Source organism: Rhinolophus sinicus, linkage group LG02, assembly GCF_036562045.2.
Source record: "Rhinolophus sinicus isolate RSC01 linkage group LG02, ASM3656204v1, whole genome shotgun sequence".
Lineage (NCBI taxonomy): Eukaryota > Metazoa > Chordata > Mammalia > Chiroptera > Rhinolophidae > Rhinolophus > Rhinolophus sinicus.
Genome location: NC_133752.1, coordinates 106,429,021 through 106,450,690, shown reverse-complemented (window position 1 = coordinate 106,450,690; position 21,670 = coordinate 106,429,021). Strand labels below are relative to the sequence as shown.

General features: G+C 38.6%; 1 protein-coding gene and 1 pseudogene across 1 annotated transcript in view; one reads left to right on the top strand and one right to left on the bottom strand.

The window, feature by feature from the left end:
- Positions 1-19,507, bottom strand: part of LOC109433960 (eukaryotic translation initiation factor 2A) — a 52,947-nt pseudogene extending 33,440 nt beyond the window's left edge.
- LOC141570044 (ankyrin repeat domain-containing protein 26-like) overlaps positions 1-21,670 on the top strand; it is a 362,013-nt gene that overhangs the window by 273,835 nt on the left and 66,508 nt on the right. The gene's annotated exons all lie outside the window — the stretch shown is intronic.

Here is a 21,670-nt window from a genome sequence, read left to right as displayed (position 1 = left end):
AAAAAAAAGTAAATGAGGTCATGGTTGAAAAACAAATAACTCATTGGCATTTGTAGTGACTCAACAAATGGTGACTTCTTACTGCATCAAACAGGAAATTTCACTGCCATTATTGACAACCAGTCCATAGAATGAGTTTTGCTAGATAACAAAAACCTAACTTTTAATCACATTTTAGGGAGTGAAATTCTTATGGCAACCAAGATTTATTATCTTTGTGGAGAATGCAAAGTGCTCAACGGACACTGAAACTATATTTTAAACTAGAATTTAAACACATTTAATTAAAATTTTAATCATGCATGATAGACTTTTTGACCTCCCTACCAAGAAGAGAAAAATTGGAGAGCTTCTAGCCACTTTTGTTTCTCTCACCATCAGCATCTCTTTCATCACGGCTGCGTCTTCCTGAGCATCTTCTCTGCTCTGACGGCTGTCAGGTCTGCTAGCTGATCCACCAGGGCACTGGTGAGGAGGAATGCCGTTGTGTGGGTGCTTATCCCACCACGCATCAATTTTTGGAGAGAGGTGAGTTTAAAAATACATATGTATGTGTCCATAAGTTAAAATAACCTTTAAAGTTCATCTCTAATGTTTACATTTTGAAAACACTCAGGCTTCACTACTCTCATCAAAGCACGTTGATAGTCTATGCAGTATTTTAATATGCCAGGGTACAGTGAGATTGGCCAGTATGCGGAGCCCACAGAGCTCAGGTACTTTATCTTGCTGTATCTGTCCCCTCACTGCTCTCTGATGGGGACCATCACCAGTGGTGCTGCTTTTACCCTGCTGGGCCCCCACCATGGCTGCTCAGGCACAGGACTTCTGTGACTGCTTTCAGCCCTTTCAGCCCTGTGCCCACCCAGGCTTTCCCACTCTGCATCTCTGGCCTATGACTACCACCTTTTGAGATGACCACATGTCGCTCTTTTGAGTCGATGGCTTCAGAAGAGTTCCTTTGATTCCGTTTCCTTTAGCACTGACCTTGTGTAACCTTGCCTACCCTTTTCTTCTCTGTTCATCTCAGAAAGAAGTATCTCTTTGTGATCTTGGAAGAAACAACATGGCCCAGTAATAAGAATGTGGCTTTGATTGGGCAAACCTAAGTAGAAATCTATCCCTTATTAGCTGTGTGACCTCGAATGAGTTTCTTAAATGTTCTAAACCTCACTTTTACATCTGTAAGATGATGAAAATGGCCTATGCCTGCCAAGGGTGACCATGAGCATAACATTTTACAAAGTATTTAAAGCTGTTTCTCAGGTTCTTGTACATGCATCATTTCATACCTTATCAGCAGCATTCATTAAAAATGTTTTTTGTTTGCAGCTACCCTGTTTCCCCGAAAATAACACCTAGCTGGGCAATCAGATCTAATGCGTCTTTTGGAGCAAAAATTAATATAAGACTTAGTCTTATTTAGTCTAAAGTATAGTCTTATTTTACTGTAATATAAGACTGGTTCTTATATTAGCTTTTGCTCTAAAAGACGCAGTAGAGCTGATTGTCCTTCTAGGTCTTATTTTTAGGGAAACACGGTAATAACAGTCAGTTTCATAAATGAGTGTGAAAAATCCAGCCAAGAAAGCTGTCTGTACGTACAATGTGGAACAGATTTTGCAAATTTAGCTTTCTGTAGAGTGCTTTTTCTAGCATGTTTCCACTCATGCTGGTGGCAAAACCCTAATTGCTAGGTGGTACCCACATGCAGCGGATTAGCTCCAACAACACTTCTGTGAGTGCATCTACTCTTGCAGGCTCTCGGACCTCTAGCCTCCAGAGCTGTGAGAAATAAACCCTCACTGTGTAAGCACCGCTCTGTGGCATTTTATTACAGCAGCCTGAGCAGACGATGTTAGTACACCTCAGCAGTAATAGGTCAAAAAGAGTCACCTTTGTGGTCCAATTTGGATTTCTACTTGTGTATTTTCCAGACTATATGTGTGTATTTCTGTGCATCCCATATGCCCACAGATCTTCTTGGCCAATGCTGGGATATCGTATTTGAGTAGAGCCTTATTATTATTTCTGAATTTTTGCTTTTTAAATTGTGTAAGTTCACTTTCAGCCAATTCCCTCACAGTAGTAATTTTGGGGAAGAGACATTAATCAAATTTTCTTGACAAATCAACTCATTTATTGATTAATTCCTCTTCTTTTTCTCTTAAAGCTGTTGTCTCTAAATGCTCTTATTACTCCGTCTGGCCCAGCTTGCCTGTAGCACTGACGAGGGGCTGGGGAGGAACTGAAATGTTATAGTCCAGCTTTCACAATGATGTTTTCTCACTTGTCACACAGCTAAGGAAAACAAGGAAATCACACACATGGCTTAGAGCAGGACTTCTCCTTGTGGCACGACCAACACTTTGCGCTGGATGATTCTCTTGTTGTGGGACGTCCTGTGCACTGTAGAGTGTTCAGCAGCACCCCTGGCCTCCACCACTGGATGCCCAAAACAACCCCCTCCCCATCATGAAAATAAAAAATGTCTCCAGACATTGTCACATATTCTCTGTGAGGACAAATCTACCCTCACTGGTTTGGAACCAGTACCTTTTAATGAAAAAAATGACACTCAGGAAGGAGATTTTCATATGTAGTTACTTGAATAACTGGGTATTAAATCATACACAAAATAATTTATTATTAATAGTAACTGCAATAACAGCTCACCTATTTCGAGCACTTCTTATGCGTAACATCGTGGTAAATTCTGCACATGCATAATCTAATTTTACCCTTAAAACAACATCAAATGCCTTTTTGAGCCTTGTATAAATCTAGGCAAGATGTACAAACAGACTGAGCCTTGAAATTCTGCTGCCTTAAAGGCTACACAAGGGACCCGGTGGCACCACCTAATAAATTTTCCTCATCTATTCAGCATCAATTGATCTATTTATTTTTTCAATATTTTCTATTAAAATGGGTAGTCATTAAAAGATACCTATCTTAAATTTCTTCTTTGAAATAAATCCTGCCACTTTATTTTATTTTTCTGTGTTCTCATCAGTGGTGGGCAATACATTTAATTGATTTTCTTTTCTGTGTTCTACAGCGATCACAGCAAATTGTGTATTTAAATGTATTCCTGCTATTTAAACTGTCATCTTGGGAAGTAAACTAACAATGGAGTTTGCCTTCGGCCTTCGGGAATTATTAATAGAACAATACTACTTGGCTGCACAGATTTTCTTCCCCACTGATGAAAATGGATTTTTAGTATGCAGTGCAGGGTTTTCAAAAGAAAGAAATAAACAATGAATATAATTGCTATATATACGACTCATTTTATACACTTGATTTTCACATAGTACAGAAGAAGATTTTTATTTTAGTGAAAACAATCACATTTCTCTAAGATAATTCCTGGTCATGTTATCAGAAAATTTGTGAGCGACTTGTCCAGCTGAGAGAGTGGGAATTCATAACTCACTGTCAAGGCACCATTCATTGGGAGAGGCTGAAATTAAAATTGTGTCTAAAGACAGATTGACATTCAAGGCCAAGTTTCTACCATCTCCTACAATCGATGCTAGCATTTAACCGGACAGTCTCATCTGGACAATGTGAAAAATTATTTCATATCCTGAACTCCAATGATTAATAAGTATTTTATTCCTCACAATAAATCACAGACTTATTGAAAATAAATGAACAGCCTTTTTACTATGTCCAAAGTACATCAATAAAGAATCTTATATGTAAAAGAAAAAGTGGGTCCCAAGGTATAAATGTTGAAGAAAGTACTAGAATTATCTTCTCCATTGAAATCACTGGGCTTCATTGTGCTGTTATAGTCACACATCATCAGAACCTATTTCTAATGTGCTCCCTTTCTCTGGCTCCTTGATCTCTGTCTACAAAGAAAGAAAACATTTGAAGAAACAATGAAAACTGTAAGCCATGGGTTCCTAGATCATTTCAACTGCTGTACACGAACCAGTGGAGCACCTGGCAGGTGTAGGTCTTACATGTTCCGAGGAAGAGGAAGGAGTGCCTCAGACACACCTCTGCTTTGAGTTTGACAGACACCAGTAGAGTTGCTTCATTTCATCACAAATGAGGGGCTCGAGAATGTGACAAGCAAAGGAACAGAACTTCACAAGAGCTTACAGAAAAGTTTCTAAAACACACGGTCATCCTTCTGGACAAATACAATTTGAAGTGTTGATTGATCAAGAATTCTATATTAAATAGAAAAAGTAATACTGAATAGTTTACAATGTATCTCATGCTGATGCACAGGACATTTTGATAGCTTGCTGTATGTCAGACAGCCTGCTAAGCTCTCAGACATAGATCGTTCCATAAGCTAGTCCTAGTGTTTCATCCCTCACTCATTCTTCATAAATACCTAAAATACTGGGGTTTGGGGCTGTTGTAGAAAATAAAATAGATAATATAAAAGAAAAAAACCTGGTCATCATTAAATACATTGAAAAGATAATGGAAAGCTGGTTTCACCAAAGTTCTGAGCAAATAATTATCACATATTTATTTAACCAAAAATATTTTCCTAAGACTTTCACGTACTATTTACTGTGGCCATCACTGGGTTTAGAAGGATAAAGAAGTCAGGCTAGTTCATCCCTGCTCTTGTGGCTTATCTCTCCTAGATCGCAAAGACCAAACTAAGCATGCAAACAAACAAGTGAACTGCAGGACCACCGTGTAACACTGATGTAGGATAGTGATGGCACTAAATCGACTGTGACATTATCACCAGTGTCCTGAAAGGCAAAGCACATACAGTAGAGTTTCCAGAATAGCCTCTCAGAAGAGCTAGCAACTGAACTGAAACTTGATCAGTGATGAGAAGCCAAGCACGTGAACAGCTAGAGAAAGAACATTCCAGACAGGAGGAACACAAATTGCAAAGCAGAAAATTGCTAAGAATTTTGAGAAGCTGATAATAAACCAGTGTGTCTACATTCGAGTAATTCAGGATCCTTGAAAATTCTGTTCTCAACGCACTGAAGACCATGGAAAAACATACAGAACAGTCACACTTTTCCTTCAGAAAGCTCATACCACCTCTTGTGTAAAAAATGGATTGTAAGAATCAGAGTTTTAGCAGGTGCATCGTTTGGCCATTATTTCATGTAGTGCAGGTAAGGGATGAGAGTGAGTAAGCCTAGCATTCACAGAGATTTGCAGAGAAATGGATTTATTTGGAATTATAACTGATAGGAATGACCGAGGGAACTTAGTCGTCAGGGGCCTCTGTCAATTTTCAGAAATACTTGTTTTATTAAATGAGTTTTCTTGAGTCACTCACCGTTTGCCTGGTTTTGTGTGCCTATTAACATGGAGAAACACGTTGATAAGTTGATTGGGTTTTAGCAAGAGCAACATGAGGTCCTAGTGCTATGAGTTAGGGAGTTGAAGCTGCTTGGTGCTTACGTGTGAACAGAACTAAGTGTACAGTCCACTTCAACAATAGCACAGGCCTGGAAGTATCTACAGAGATACACAAGAGTGTTATGCATGCCATTCTTTCTACATTCTGACCACATAAAGAAAAGGGCAATTTTGCTCACAGAGGTGATATTTCATAGAATGAAAAATTTAACTGTGGTCTTAAAAATTGAAAATAGTTTTTCCAAATAGAGAGAAGGAAATATTGCAAAGAACAGATAGCACTTAAAAAGGCATCATGATGCTGAATGAAGTCAGACAGAAAAAGTCAAGAACCGTATGACTTCACTCATGTGGGATATAAAACTGAAAGCAACAAAGGAACAGGACAAGCAAAGTCATAGACACAGACAATAGGATGATGTTTACAAGAGGAAAAGGGGGAGAAGGGTGGTAGCTGAGGGTAAAGAGGGTCAAATACATGGTGATGGAAGGAGAACTGACTGGGTGGTGAACACACAATGTGATATATAAATGTTGTATTCTAGAACTGTACATCTGAAACCTATGTAATTTTATTAACCAAGGTCAGTCTAATAAATTTAATACAATTTTAAAAATAGCGTGAAGATATGATAGACTGTGGTATATTGGGGAGTGCAAGGAAATGTGGGTAACTAGATTATATGGTCAATAAGGGAAGGTAGTAGGATAGAGTTTAAGAGTTGGTTGAGCATAGGTTACAAAGGTCCCCACATTTCATGCCAGATTTTGGATTCAATGGGAAAGGATCATATTTGGATGTTTTTAGATAGTAGAGTAAAATAATTGAATCCATATTTCAAGAAGATAACACCCAGGACAAAATTGTGAATTAGCACAGGTTGCTATACTGCTTCTTTTCCCAAAAGCAACCATGGAGAAGCTATAAAAGTTCAAGGAAAACATGGTCTGAGCAACACAACACACACACACACACACACACACACACACGCACACACACACACACACAGACTCACACAGGAATATGCTTGGGACCACAAGGCATGACATAAACTGCTGTGTGATGGATTGAAGGGAAGAGACTTTCCTGATGGACTACCTTCCCCAGTACTACGCAGCTAAGGCTCCCCCAAGTCTTTCCATTGCTTGAGAGCTTATTTCTTTTAAGCGCTGAATAATATTCTATTGCCTATTCATCCATCACTTCCTGAAGGACGTCTTGGCTGCTTCCATGTTTTGGTGATTATGAATAAAGACTGGCAGGTGTTTGTGTGGACACAAGTTTTCAACTCTTTTGGTGAATATCAAGGAACACAACTGCTGGATTGTATGGTAAGGGCCTGTTTAGTTTTTGTAAGAAATTGCTAAACTGTCTTCCAAAGTGGCTGCACAATTTTGAGTTCCCACCAAAGATGAAGGAGGGTTCTGTCACTCCACATCCTCATGAGCATGTGGTGTCGTCAGTGTCCTCGACTTTGGTCAGTCTACTAACTGAAGCAGCCTTGCATATCTAGATAAATGCCACTTGGTTATGGCATATAATTCATATAACCGTTGGGTTCGCTTTGATAATATTTAGTTGTGGATTTTTACATCTACGTTCATGAGAGATATTGGTTTGTAGTTTTCTCTTCTTATAACATCTTTGATTTTTGTATGAGGGTCATGCTGACAATGACTTTGAAGTGTTCCCTCTGCTTCTGTCCTCTGACAGAGACTGCAGAGAATCGGAATATTATTTTCCTTAAATGTTTCATATAATTCACCAGGGAACCCCTATGTACTTGGCACTTTCTGTTTTGGATTGTTATTAATTATGGGTTCAATTTCTTTAAAATATATTTAATCTATTTTATATCTATTTTATTATAGATTTAATAGATAGGACTTTTCAGATTATCTATTTCTTCTTTGTGCGAGTTCTGGTAGATTGTGTCTTTCAAATAATTGGTCCATTTCCTCCAGGTTGTTAAATTTGTGGGTAGAGATGTTCATAGAATTCCTTTAATATCCTTTTCGTGTCCATGACATTTATAGTGATTTATGGTATTAGTAATTTGTGTCCTCTCCTTTTCTTTCTTGGTAAAACTGATTAGATCCTTATCGATTTTATTGCATTTTCCAAGAAACAGCTTTTGTTTTCATTGATTGTCTGTATTGGTTTCCTGTTTCAATTTCCTTGATTTCAGCTCTGATTTTTATTATTTACTTTCTTCTACTTACTTTGGATTTAATCTGCTCTTCTTTTTCCAGCTTCCTAAGTGGGAACTTAGATTATTGATTTTATATCTTTCTTCTTTTTTAATATATGCATTCAATGCTACAAAGTTCCCTCTAATCATTTCTTTCACTACCTCCCACAACACACCTTATCAGAAAAAAATTTGAAAGTTGTGTTGTAAATGCCATTTAGTTAAAAATATTTTAAATTTTTTCTTGAGATTTCTTCTTTGACCCATGTATTGTTTAGAAGTGTGTTGTTTAATCTCCACATATTTAGGGGTTTTCCAGGTATCTTTCTGTTATTGATCTCTAGTTTAATTGCTTTGTGGTCTGACAGCAGATATTGTGTGATTTCTATGAAAAGATGCTCAACATCACTAATCATTAGAGAACGGCAAATAAAAACCACAATGAGATATCACCTCATTTCTGTCAGAATGGCCATCATCAATAAATCGACTGAGTGTTGGCGAGGATGTGGAGAAAAGGGAACCCTTGTGCACTGTTGGTGGGATTAAAAATTGGTGTAGCCACTATGGAAAACAGTATGGAGGGTCCTCAAAAAATTAAAAATATAACTACCTTATGACCCAGGAATTCCACTCCTCAGTATTTACCCAAAGAAATCCAAAATATGAATTCGAAAAACCATATGCACCACTATGTTTATTACAGCGCTATTCACAATAGCCAAGGTGTGGAAACAACTGAAATGCCCATCAACAGATGATTGGATGACAAAAACAAAACAAAACAAAACAAAAACCAACTGTGGCACATGTATACAATAGAATATTACTCTGCTATAAAAAAAGAATGAAATCTTACCATTTGCAACAATATAGCTAGATCTAGAGAATATTATGCTAAGTGAAATATTCCAAGAAAGAGAAATACCATATGGAATCTAAAGAACAGAATAAATGAGCAAACAAATCAGAAATAGAGTGATATATACAGAGAACAAACTGATGGTTGCTAGATGGAAGGGTGGTTGGGGGTGGGGGAGAAGGTGAAGGGATTAGCAAGTACAAATTAGTAGTCACAAAATAGTCACGGGGATGTGAAATACGGTTCGGGGAATATAATCAATAATGTTGTAAAGACCATGTAAGGTGCCAGATGGGCACTGGAATTATAACGGGGATCACGTCATAGACTGTGTAGATGCCTGACCACTGCACCGTACACCTGAAGCCGATGTAGAATAACATTGAATTTCAACTATAATTATATATATGGTCATGGGATGTAAAATACAGCAGAGGGAATAGAGTCAATGGTATTGTAATAGCAGAGGGGTAGTAGACTTGGGGGGGTTATCTCTTATGAGAGGTATAAATGCTAATTATGTTGTTTTGTACACCTGAAATTAATATAAAATAATAATAATAATAAAATAAAATAAATAAAATTTCTTTAGGTGTGATTATGTCTCAGAGTGTGGACTGTCTTAGTGAACATTCCGTGTGTGCAGAAGAATGTGAATTCGGCTGTTGTTTGATGAGGTAGTCTATAGATGTCAATTTGATCTAGGTGATTGATGACATTGTTGAGTTCAATTCCAAGTGGATTTTTTGAGGAAAAAATAAGATACATGAATAATTCTTGCCTTTACCCATGTCTAGGTGTCTTTTCTCTTCCTGCTTTGCTGTGGTGGTCCCTAGTCACCACATTGCCATCTTTCTTCCTATTAAATTAACAATATTTACAACACAATCACCAGAGCATTTTTTTTTTTTTTGCATTATTGCAAAGTAAATTTATTTGAAGATAAACTGTTTCATAAAAGGTCAGAGGCCATTTGAGATCTCATCACCAGTGCATTTTTGAGTGAGCATAATGTGAAAAAGTTTTTGTCAATGTCTTTTTGCAAATTAGAGTTTAACATGAAGACAACCCCTTTTACAGTCAAGTCAGTAAGGAAATATTGGGAGGGAGGAAGAAAAAGTGAGGCAATTTTGACAGGGAACTTCTAGTGTGATGTCAGTTGTTATTTAGTTTGTGACTAAAGGTCAACCATACATCATTTTACCCAGCCACTCTTGATCCGAGGACACTCACGTTGGTTCACAGGCATCAGTATTGTTGGCTTCTCACTTTATCACTTTTCCCACAGATAAGTCTCAAGGGGTACTGTCCAGCTGTTGGGAAGAGAGAAGGGGAGCCTGTCTAGCGGATTATGATGTGAACACTGTGGAGTTAGGGGATTCCCAATGGGTAACAACTGCTTGTGTTCTTTAAATAAAAATTAATATTTTACATATCTTGCACAATTTTAATTGGTATTTAATATTATTTATTACTGATTAAAATATAAAACTTCTAACAGATTATTTTTATAATTGATTCAGACATCAATGAAGAAAGATATATAGGAAAGTACCACTCTACACTGAAAATTTTTTATTTAAAGTCATTGAATGCTTTTAAGTAATGTAGTTTAGAGAATTTTGAACTGTTTAGTTATTTTCTAAGATTGCTGGGAGAATTTATGCTAAAACAGGCTTTTTGAGCAGTGATAGTGATATTTCTATTACTTATTGAAATTCGTCTCTCCGTCAAGACTAAGTTTCTTGGGATCAGGAATTTGAATGCAGCATCCTGTTTATCTCTGTTTACTTATTCTTGAACCGAGTAGGTGTTTAATATCCTTTTGTTGAAAGAAAATGGCATCTTGTCATTGGCCACTGTTTCATTTCTGGGGACCTTGCTATAGAGAAAAGTACAGCAGTTGTTTTGAATTAAGATGTTCTGAGAATTTGCTCACTGATTCACCTCTGCCAAGTACGAACTATTGTATAAACCTAAAAGCATCAGTTGCGTACCTACTGTGTATTTAGCATCATTAGATTGGCACACCTACTCGATAACCATGAACAGATGGAGTTAGCTGATATAAAAGAGCATGTGTTTTTCCCTCTCCAACCCCCACCCCCCAGAGTAGAAAAATAGAATTCATCATTTTTTTTCTAACAAGGACATCTTCAGATGTATTAGTCAAACTTGGAGTTCCTCCAAAACTAAAGCTGATGTCTAAATTTAGAACTAATGAGCTCTCTGTATGCACCAAACTGAAAGCACATATTCTCTCTCTTAGCATTAAGGCACTTTTATTCCACATAGATCTACTGCCAACGAGAATATTAATGTTTCTTACTTAGTGTTACTGGCTCACAAAACTCAGTCTTTCCCTAAAGTGCTTGAAAAAAACATGAACATATTCACAGGGAAGAACAACAAGTTTGTAGAGAAAATTGATTTCCAAGAACCATAGAGCTCTCCATCTAAATGGGCCTGTAAGGGTCTTCCAGCCCAGCACTCCTTGACAGCTAGAATTCCCTTCAAAACACTTTCCTGGGTGATGACCCAATCCTGAAACACCTCCCCACCAAGGCACTTTCACCTACCTTTTGCTAGCTATGACCGACAGCCCCCTGGCACAAAACCAAAATCTTTTGACAGTTGCCTCCCCAGTTATTCCAGATTTGTTGCTGGCGACACACAGATCGATATTTTGTTCAGCGTTTTAATGTCTGATGACATCTACCACATGTTCTCCCTCTCCAGTCGCTCATCCCTCTCCATCCCAGTCTTCTCTTCTCCAGGCTAAAAACGTCACTTCATTTACTTTTTTCATAGGCTCCCATTTCAGGTTGCGCCATCATCCTGGCCAGACTCTTGTTATGGTCCAAATAACACAACTTTCCTAACAAGGACATCAGGATTTTAAAAGAAGTTAGTTGTGGCAGCAGTGTCAACAACAGATTGCTGGGGAAGGTTCTCGAACCCCAACTAATGGTTATGCTGAGAGGAGTGATTTTTAAGTGCAGTTGACGGGAGAGGAGAGAGTAAATCCATGACTATTTTATTTATGGAATCAAAGGAAGTAATGGTCACTTTGATGGACTGAGACCACGGAGACGAAAAACTCAAGGACAGCTGCAAGATTTACTCATACATTAGGAGATTAGTAGAAGGTGATAGCGTTAATTTTACATTAGAATATAAAGGGTAAAGTACATTATCATGTAGGAGGAAATACATGCTACACTAAATATGTTTTCTTAGAAATGTTTACTAAAATTGCTACATAGATGACTTTACAGAGTAAGTAAAATATCTACATGCTGGTCATACATAATGCATGTCATAGCCAGGTCCTCTCACCCGAGCCTAGACCATCATAGGTAGTACTTAAGGAATTTAAGCGTTGAAAACAAAAGGGAATCCTCTTGTACAAACTTTCTGCCCCATTTCACCATCACACTCACCACTATGCAGTCAATCTTCCACATTAAAAAACTGGTATTGCCCTGTGAGGCGTCTTTTTCTTTACTATTCAATCAAATGCCATTTTTTTATTACTCTCTAAAATGTCTATCAAATCTAGACGTTTTCTCCCATCCTAATGCATTAGTTTTGCCACTTGCCATTAGTCTTCTATTTTGTGTTGTTTCACAGCTTCTCACCTGTCGTCCGGACTGTGAGCTCCTGTGCAGCAGACCAACTCCTGGAGCCAGCCTGCATTGTCATGCAGGAGCCCACTGATAAAAGTTCACAAATTCTTTGTCAAACAATTACTAGCTTGAAATGAACCATTGTGGGATTATTTCCATCATGGAAATACACAAACACTATGAATTAGGACTTGCTCTTTTGTTTCTGTTTTTGCTTTTATCAGAATACTACTGTTCTTGCCTTTTCAGCCCACCTGCCACACTGGTATCAGAATTCTCTTCTTACAAAAGCAAAAGTGGTGATGCCACTGTCCAATAAAATGGAGAAGTTATTTCTATAAATGCAAGAACTTGACTGAGATACTGGTGAACAGAGTCTGGTCTCAATATACTTATAAGCCAGTGCATTACAGATTCATATACAGAAAAACACAGTCTCACCTGGGCTTCTTTATAGTTTAAGGTGGGAGCCGCCTCCCATTTTTAATTTAATCTAATTTTATGTTTTAAGGAGGGCACAGCTCACAGCGGCCCATGCAGGGATCGAACCGGCAACCTTGGTGTTATCAGCACCTCGCTCTAACCAACTAAGCTAACCGGCCACCCCTCAGGAGTTGCTCCTCTTGATGAAAAAGCAGGTGGCAGATCCATCTTCAAGGAGGGTGGAAGGTCTTCCGTCAGACAGACCCATTTGGTAGCTCTTCCACTCATGACCAGGAATCTTTTTTTTTTTTTTTTAATTAAATTTATTGGGGTGACAATTGTTAGTAAAATTACATAGATTTCAGGTGTACAATTCTGTATTACATCATCTATAAATCCCATTGTGTGTTCATCACCCAGAGTCAGTTCTCCTTCCATCACCATATATTCGATCCCCCTTACCCTCATCTCCCACCCCCCCAACCCCCCACCCCTCTTACCCTCTGGCAACCACTAAACTATTGTCTGTGTCTATGAGTTTCTGTTTCTCATTTGTTTGTCTTGTTCTTTTGTTGTTTTTGGTTTATATACCACATATCAGTGAAATCACATGGTTCTCTGCTTTTTCTGTCTGACTTGTTTCGCTCAGCATTACTCTCTCAAGATCCATCCATGTTGTCACAAATGTTCCTATATCATCTTTTCTTACTGCCGAATAGTATTCCATTGTGTATATATACCACAACTTCTTTATCCATTCATCTATCGAAGGACATTTTGGTTGTTTCCATGTCTTGGCCACCGTAAACAAAGCTGCAATGAACATTGGAGCACACGTGTCTTTATCTCTAAATGTTTTCAGATTTTTTGGGTAGATACCCAGGAGAGGGATTGCTGGGTCATATGGCAATTCTATTCCTAATTCTTTGAGGAACCTCCACACTGCCTTCCATAACGGCTGCACCAGTCTGCATTCCCACCAACAGTGTATGAGGGTTCCTTTTTCTCCACAGCCTCTCCAACACTTGTTACTATTTGTCTTGTTGATGATAGCCATTCTGACTGGGGTGAGGTGATATCTCATTGTGGTTTTGATTTGCATTTCTCTGATGATTAGTGATGTTGAGCATTTTTTCATATGTCTATTTGCCATTTGTATGTCCTCTTTGGAGAAATGTCTCTTCAAGTCCTCTGCCCATTTTTCAATTGGGTTGTTTGTTTTTTGTTGTTGAGTTGCATGAGTTCCTTGTATATTCTGGATACTAGCCCTTATCGGAGGCACTGTTTGCAAAAATCTTCTCCCATTCAGTTGGTGGCCTCTTTATTTTGTCAATGGTTTCTTTTGCTGTGCAGAAGCTTTTAAGTTTCATATAGTCCCATTCGTTTATTTTAGCTTTTACTTCCATTGCCTTTGGAGTCAAGTTCATAAAATGCTCTTTGAACCCAAGGTCCATAAGTTTAGTACCTATGTTTTCTTCTATGCAGTTTATTGTGTCAGGTCTTATGCTTAAGTCTTTGATCCATTTTGAATTAACTTTGGTACATGGTGACAAATAGCAGTCCAGTTTCATTCTTTTGCACGTGGCTATCCAATTCTCCCAGCACCATTTATTGAAGAGGCTGTCTTTGCTCCATTGTATGTTTTAGCTTCTTTGTCAAAAATTATCTGTCCATATTTATGTGGTTTTATTTCTGGGTTCTCAATTCTATTCCATTGGTCTATGTGTCTGTTTTTCTGCCAATACCATGCTGTTTTGATTATTGTAGCCCTGTAGTACAAGCCAAAGTCAGGAAGTGTGATACCTCCATTATTGTTCTTTTTCTTAAGATTGCTTTGGCTATTCGGGTCTTTTGTGGTTCCAAACAAATCTGATGATTTTTGTTCTATTTCTTTAAAATATGCCATTGGGATTTTGATGGGGATTGCATTGAATCTGTATATTGCTTTGGGTAATATGGCCATTTTAACTATGTTGATTCTTCCAATCCATGAGCACGGAATGTCTTTCCATTTCTTTGTGTCTTCTTCAATTTCTTTCAAAAATGTCTTATAGTTTTCAGCATATAGGTCTTTCACATCCTTGGTTAAGTTTATTCCTAGGTATTTTATTCTTTTTGCTGCAATTGCAAAAGGAATTGTTTTTTGTATTTCTTTTTCTGAGATTTCATTGTTAGTATATAGGAAGGCAATGGACTTTTGTGCGTTGATTTTGTAGCCGGCAACTTTACTGTATTCGTTGATTGTTTCTAATAGCTTTTTGGTGGAGTCTTTAGGGTTTTCTATATATAGCATCATGTCATCTGCAAAGAGTGATAATTTAACTTCTTCATTCCCAATTTGATGCCTTTTATTTCTTTCTCTTGCCTGATTGCTCTGGCAAGGACTTGCAACACTATGTTGAAATGCAGAGGTGATAGGGGACATCCATGTCGTGTTCCTGAACGTAGAGCAAAGGGCTTCAGTTTTTCTCCATTAATTATGAGATTAGCAGAGGGCTTGTCATATATGGCCTTTATTATGTTAAGGTATTTTCCTTCTATACCCATTTTATTAAGTGTTTTAATCATAAATGGATGTTGTATCTTGTCAAATGCTTTTTCTGCATCAATTGATATAATCATATGATTTTTGTCCTTTATTTTGTTTATGTGATGTATCACATTGATGGATTTGCGATGTTGAACCATCCTTGTGCCCCGGGATGAACCCCACTTGGTCGTGATGAATAATCTTTTTAATGCATTGTTGTATTCGATTTGCTAGAATTTTATTTAGGATTTTTGCATCGGTATTCATTAGAGATATTGGTCTGTAGTTTTCTTTTTTGTGCTGTCCTTACCAGGTTTTGGTATCAGGGTAATGTTGGCCTCATAAAATGAGTTAGGGAGTACTGTCTCTTCTTCAATTTTTGGAAGAGTTTGTGCAGAATTGGTATTAGATCCTCTTTGAAGGTTTGGTAGAATTCACTAGTGAAGCCATCTGGTCCCGGACTTTTGCTTTTGGGAAGGTTTTGGATGACTGATTCAATTTCGTTACTGGTGATCGGTCTGTTTAGATTTTCCAGTTCTTCATGGTTCAGCCTTGGAAGGCTATGTGTTTCTAAGAACTTGTCCATTTCTTCTAGGTTGTTGAGTTTGGTGGCATATAGTCCTTCATAGTATTCTTGGATGATCCTTTGTATTTCTGTGGTGTCCGTGATAACTTCCCCTTTTACGTTTCTGATTTTGTTAATCAGTGTCTTCTCTCTTTTTATCTTAGTAAGTCTAGCCAAGGGTTTGTCAATTTTGTTAATCTTTTCAAAGAACCAGCTCTTTGTCACATTAATTTTTTCTATTGTCTTTTTGTTCTCTATTTCATTTAGTTCTGTTCTAATATTATTATTTCCTTTCTTCTGCTGACCTTGGGTTTTACCTGTTCTTCTTTTTCTAGTTCTTTAAGGTGTGACATGAGGTTATTTATTTGGGAGTTTTCTTCTTTCTTGAGATAGGCCTGTAATGAGATAAATTTCCCTCTTAAAACTGCTTTCGCTGCATCCCAAAAATTTTGGTAGGATGTATTTTCATTGTCATTTGTTTCTATGTATCTTTTGATCTCTCCTCTAGTTTCTTCTTTGACCCAGTCCTTCTTTAAAAGTATGTTGTTTAATCTCCATGTATTTGTGTTTTTTCCCGCTTTCTTTTTACAGTTGATATCCAATTTCAAAGCCTTGTGATCAGAGAATATGCATGGTATGATTTCAATCTTCTTAAATTTGTTGAGACTGATTTTATGTCCCAATATATGGTCTATCCTTGAGAATGTTCCATGTACACTAGAAAAGAATGTATAGTCTGATGTTTTAGGATGAAGTGCTCTATAAATGTCAATTATGTCCATTTCATCTAATGTGTCATTTAGGGCTACTATTTCGTTATTTATTTTCTGTTTGGATGATCTATCCATAGCTGTCAATGATGTATTTAAGTCCCCTAGTATAATTGTGTTTTGGTCAATTTCTCCCTTTAGTTCTGTTAGTAGTTGCTTGGTGTATTTGGTGCTCCCTGATTGGGGGCATAAATATTGATGACTGTTATGTCTTCTTGTTGTACAGTCCCTTCACCATTATGAAATGTCCATCTTTGTCTCTTGTTATCTTTTTCACCTTGAAGTCTGTTTCATCTGATATCATTATGGCTACACCTGATTTTCTCTGGGTACCATTTGCTTGGAGTGTCAATTTCCACCCTTTCACTTTGAGTCTATGCTTGTCCTTGTAGCTGAGATGTGTCTCTTGGAGACAGCATATGGTTGGGTTTAGTTTTTTTATCCAATCTGCTACTCTGTGCCTTTTTATTGGTGAGTTCAGTCCATTTACATTTAGGGTGATTATTGATATGTGAGGATTTCCTGTCATTCTATCTTTAGTTTTCTGGTAAGGCTGTGTCTCCATTGTTTCTTGCCTTTTTGTTGTTGTCTATTATTTCTGTGTGGTGGTTTTCTATGATGTTTCCCTCTGTTTCTTCTTTTATTTCAGTATATATTTCAATTCTGGATTTATTTTGAGTGGTTACCCTTAAGTTTATGTAAAAGAAAGTTTGATATTTAGAGTATTCCATTTTCTTCAGCACGCTTACTTTCTCCATTCCCATATTCGGTTCAGGCCTTTACTCCCCCTTTTTGAGTTTTGGTTGCCACAAATTGTCCCTGTTGATGCTGGTCGAATAGCCTCCTTTAGTATTTCTTGTAGTGCAGGTCGTGTATTAGAAAATTCCCTCAGCTTCTGTATGTCTGGAAAGGTCTTTATTCCTCCTTCATATCTAAAGGATATCTTTGCTGGATATATTATTCTTGGCTCATGATTTCTCTCTTTCAATAGTTTGAATATGTGGTTCCACTCCCTCCTGGCTTGTAGAGTTTCTGCTGAAAAATCTGATGATAATCTAATGGGCTTTCCTTTGTAAGTTACCGTCTTCTTTTCCCTGGCTGCCTTGAGGATTCTTTCTTTGTCGTTGATTTTAGACAGCTTCAATACAATGTGCCTTGGAGAAGGCCTGTTGGGATTGAGGTAACTGGGTGTTCTATTTGCTTCTTGGATTCGAGGGTCCAGTTCTGTCCACAAATTTGGGAAGTTCTCATCGACAATTTGTTTGAATATATTCTCTGTTCCCTTCTCTCTTTCTTCTCCTTCTGGTATGCCCATTATTCTTATATTGCTCTTTCTGATGGAGTCAGAAAGTTCTTGTAGAGTTCTTTCATTTCTTTTAAGTCTCAAGTCTCTTTCTTCTTCTATCTGTGTCATTTCCAGGTTTCTATCTTCGATGTCACTGATTCTTTCCTCCATCTGGTCAACTCTACTACCTAAGCTGGTTATTTCATTCTTAATTTCTTCTATTGAGTTCTTAATCTCCAGAAATTCTATTTGGTTCTTTTTAAATTTCAATCTCTTTCGTAAAATGCTCATGCTGTTCTTTGATTGAGTTTCTGAGTTCATTTAACTGCCTATCTGTGTTTTCTTGTATCTCGTTGAGTTTTTTCAGAACTGCAATCTTGAATTCTCTGTCACTTAAGTCACACATTTCTGTATCTTTAAGTGCCTTCTCTGGAGACTTTTCACTTTCTTTCTGAGCTATCTTGTTGCCTTGGTTATTCATGGTGATTACTGGTTTACTATTTCTCTTCCTAGACATTTACAGGAGTGACTTCTGCAACAGGTTGATAGGAAGAGGTCTTTCTTTTGTTTTCCAGTACTTGTTGGTAGAATGTTTTATTATTTCTCCAACTGCAACTTATTTTTCTTCTCCCACACGGTAGTGCTGTTTTCTCTGCACTATTCCTGCTTCTCACACAATGGGGGGATTCCCTGGGAGATGGGCTTCTCCTCTGTTAATAGTTCGTCTAGGTCACAGGGCGCAGTGTCCCGGTGGGTATGCGGAGAGCTTTTGATGTTCCAAAGCTCTTCCAGCTCCTGATTCAGAGCCCGTATGTTTTAGCAGTTCTGTTTACTCCTGCAGGGATCCACCCAGATAGGTGGGGCCAGGGGCGGGGTAAGTTGTGAGAGGTGGCCCAGAGCAATGGTGGCGACCACCACCACAGCCGGTCCTGCTTCCACAGCTCCCTCCCCTTTGCCGGAACTAGTTGGGCTGTGAATTTCTGTCTGCGGCCCACAGTTCTCAAAACAGCAGATTTTCTGTTGTTTTGATCTGACACTGCTACTGTTTTGCTTCTAGCACCGGGCAGGTGGGGGCGGGGCGAGCTCTGGGAGGGGAGGGAGGGGGCGGCTAGTCTCAGTGCCCAAGGCTCCGTTCTCTGCTCGGCAGTGCGGGCTTAAACCACCGTTTTCAGCCTTTTTCCCTCAGTCTTTTCTCCGAGGTCTCTGCCGTGAGCGTTGGGTTCAGCCGTGTTATATGCTGCCCCCTCAGCCCTGTGGGCCACTAGCGGAGCCCTAGCAGTCCGAGCTCTTCCCTCTCCCGCAGCTGCGGTAGCTCCGGGAAGCAGCGAGCTCGGAGCACTGAGCTGGGTCTGCGTCCTGCGCCCGCGCGGCTCCGTTTCCGCACTTCTCCCTTTCCTCCTCCCTCCACTTGCGCGAATCTCCCACCTGTAGGTGATTTCAGTCGGTAGTGGGCTCTTCGTCTTGCCTGTCTGCTGTGCAGGGGGTCCTTTGTGGAGTTTTTGTTGTTTGATTCGTTGTAAATTCCAGGGGAGTTTTACAGAGGCTCACCTCACGCCGCCATTTTTCCGGCTCCACCAGGAATCTTGATGAAATGTTTCCATGTGTCCTGTGATTTATGAATCAGTTAACACATCGTAAGGTTGACATATGGAGAAGATGGAGACTCTCAGTGAGGACAGTTCTCTCACCCATGTATTCTCCAAAGCCAACTTGCTTTCCCACATGGCACATCCTGGTTACACACAGAATCTCTGATTTAGGGGAGGTGAAGACGTCTCTGGCAAACGGTTTGCTCAAAACCACAAAGCAATACTGAGTTTTCCGACTTGCAAAGCTAATTCTCATGTTTCTGCGATGAACACGTGGGTCTTGTTGAACACTCATCCTGTCGTCCAGGCGCCTACACACAGTAGAAAATTCAGTCTCCAGAACATCTCTGTGTAGCCAGAGATGGCTATTTGAACTCTGCTAGTTTTCACTATTGGCCCAACATAAATTGTACTTATAAGTGTATCATTTAGTAACAATTGATATTATAATTTAATCTTGTGCACCCAAAATGTCTTTCTATGACCTCCTCCCAGGCCATCTAACTAATTTTTCTTTGTGCTGTAGTAGAGGTTCGTTTTTGGACTTTCTCTTATAGCTTATGATTCTATTAGCTATTATATTCTGGCTCATACAGTTTTACACATTTCACTTTTTTAAAAACTCTGCTGATTTCCTCTTGTCCAAAGGAATATTTGCTTTAAAGTCTTGAAATGAAAATGTCTGAGAAGGTCTAGGGTGAGAACAAGGCATCTGCACTCTTTTACACACTGGAGTTTGAAAACTATGGGCCCCTCGATCAGGATAATAGCCAAACTCCCTCATACGAGTCACAATGGTCCTTCATTATCCAACTCTATCATCTGAACTACCCTTAAAGTCCCATTTCCAGCCATACTCAGCATACTTCTTTTGAAACACTGAATTTCTCAGCTTGTTCACTGCTCTCTAGTATCTGGGCATATTAGATGTTTATATTTTTATAAATTCTTATATCTGTTTGAGAGGCTTGTCTCAGCATTACTGCAAATATTACCTCCTCAGAAAACAGTAACAGGTAACAACTATTGAATGCGTTTAGTGTGTTGCTATGTCCTTCCAAAGATCACCTCGTTCAGTCACCCCTGCATTTCACAGAGGAGGCTGAAGGAGGAGGGACATGTCCTCCAAAACCAGGGATCTGTGCTCTGACTGGTGCGTCAGGTCACAAGTGCAGACAGGAGATGGGCAAGCATGGCTGTTGCAGTCTCCCAATTGTCTACCAGCTGAGGTGACCGCAAGGGGGTTTAAAGGGCCAGAACCCTTCTCTTCCCTTGTTCATTTTTCTCCTTTGCCCATTTTGGATCCAGACATTAAAGACGAGGACATTTAAAAGCTAAGTCACCCAGCAAGTCATGTTTGCTCAGTCTAGAGGCCCATCCTAACCATCTCTTTTTAGCAGATTTTTGTGCTTGTTACCTTATTGTGCTATTATCAGGGGGTAGAAAGAGGTTCATAATATGCCTTTCCTGTGTGTAGTTTGTAGACTCTATGGTGATATTAGTACAAACACGAAGCATACTTTTGGAGTAACTACGATATACTCTCACCTTATTAACCCTGACAATAACTAGATGAGCTGGATTGTGTTGTTCAATCATTTGTATGGGTGACGGCCCTGATGCCTGAGAGTATGCAGTTTACCCAAGGTCACCCTTACTCAAGCCACAGTAGGTCTGTCCCAGCCTGGCTGGCTCCAAAGTTCTTAGTCATTAGTCTGAAATCTGAAGGACAAGGAAAGGCCTTCTAAGAACAGCTTTTCACCCCCAAAGGACCATGTTAATGCTGAGAAGTCTGAAATTTTGGGAAGCCAACGAAAGCAAGTATTGTGGATGTTTGCTCATTCTCCTTCTGTGAACCAAATACCTGAGGTATTTCCCAAAGAAGGAGAGGCAATGGCAAAGTGGGTTTGAATGGAAAAAAAATAGTCTACCATTTTTCAGCTCTGAAAATGATTATAATCTCCAGAAGTGCACTGCATGAAAATGTCTCCCATTACAAGTCTATTGTGAGTTAGCATATACACCTAGAATTATATGGTTGTTAACAGGAAATGTGTTGTTTAATATAGGCATTGGTTATAATCACATTCTGTGATGTACTTTTATTTACAAAAATAAATAATTTAGAAGGTAGTGATCACTTTTACTCTTTCCTTAATTTTCTTGAAACCACTGCTTTATTGTTTTATATTTAGTGAAAAAAAATCTCATGAAATTATGCACCACTCAATACTTTAAAAATCGGTTTGCCTAGACTTTGAGATGTTATTCAATACTGTCATCTAAAAATGGCTTTGTGTTTAAATATGAAAACTTGCCAGCAATTAGCACTTTTAGTAGACTAATTGCTGTTGCTATTCAAAACTAAAATTAAATAGTACAGCTATTTAAATTTGAACAGGAAGACTTATGTTCAAACATAAATAAATTCATAAGAAGTTTCCTAGGAAGTTTCTAG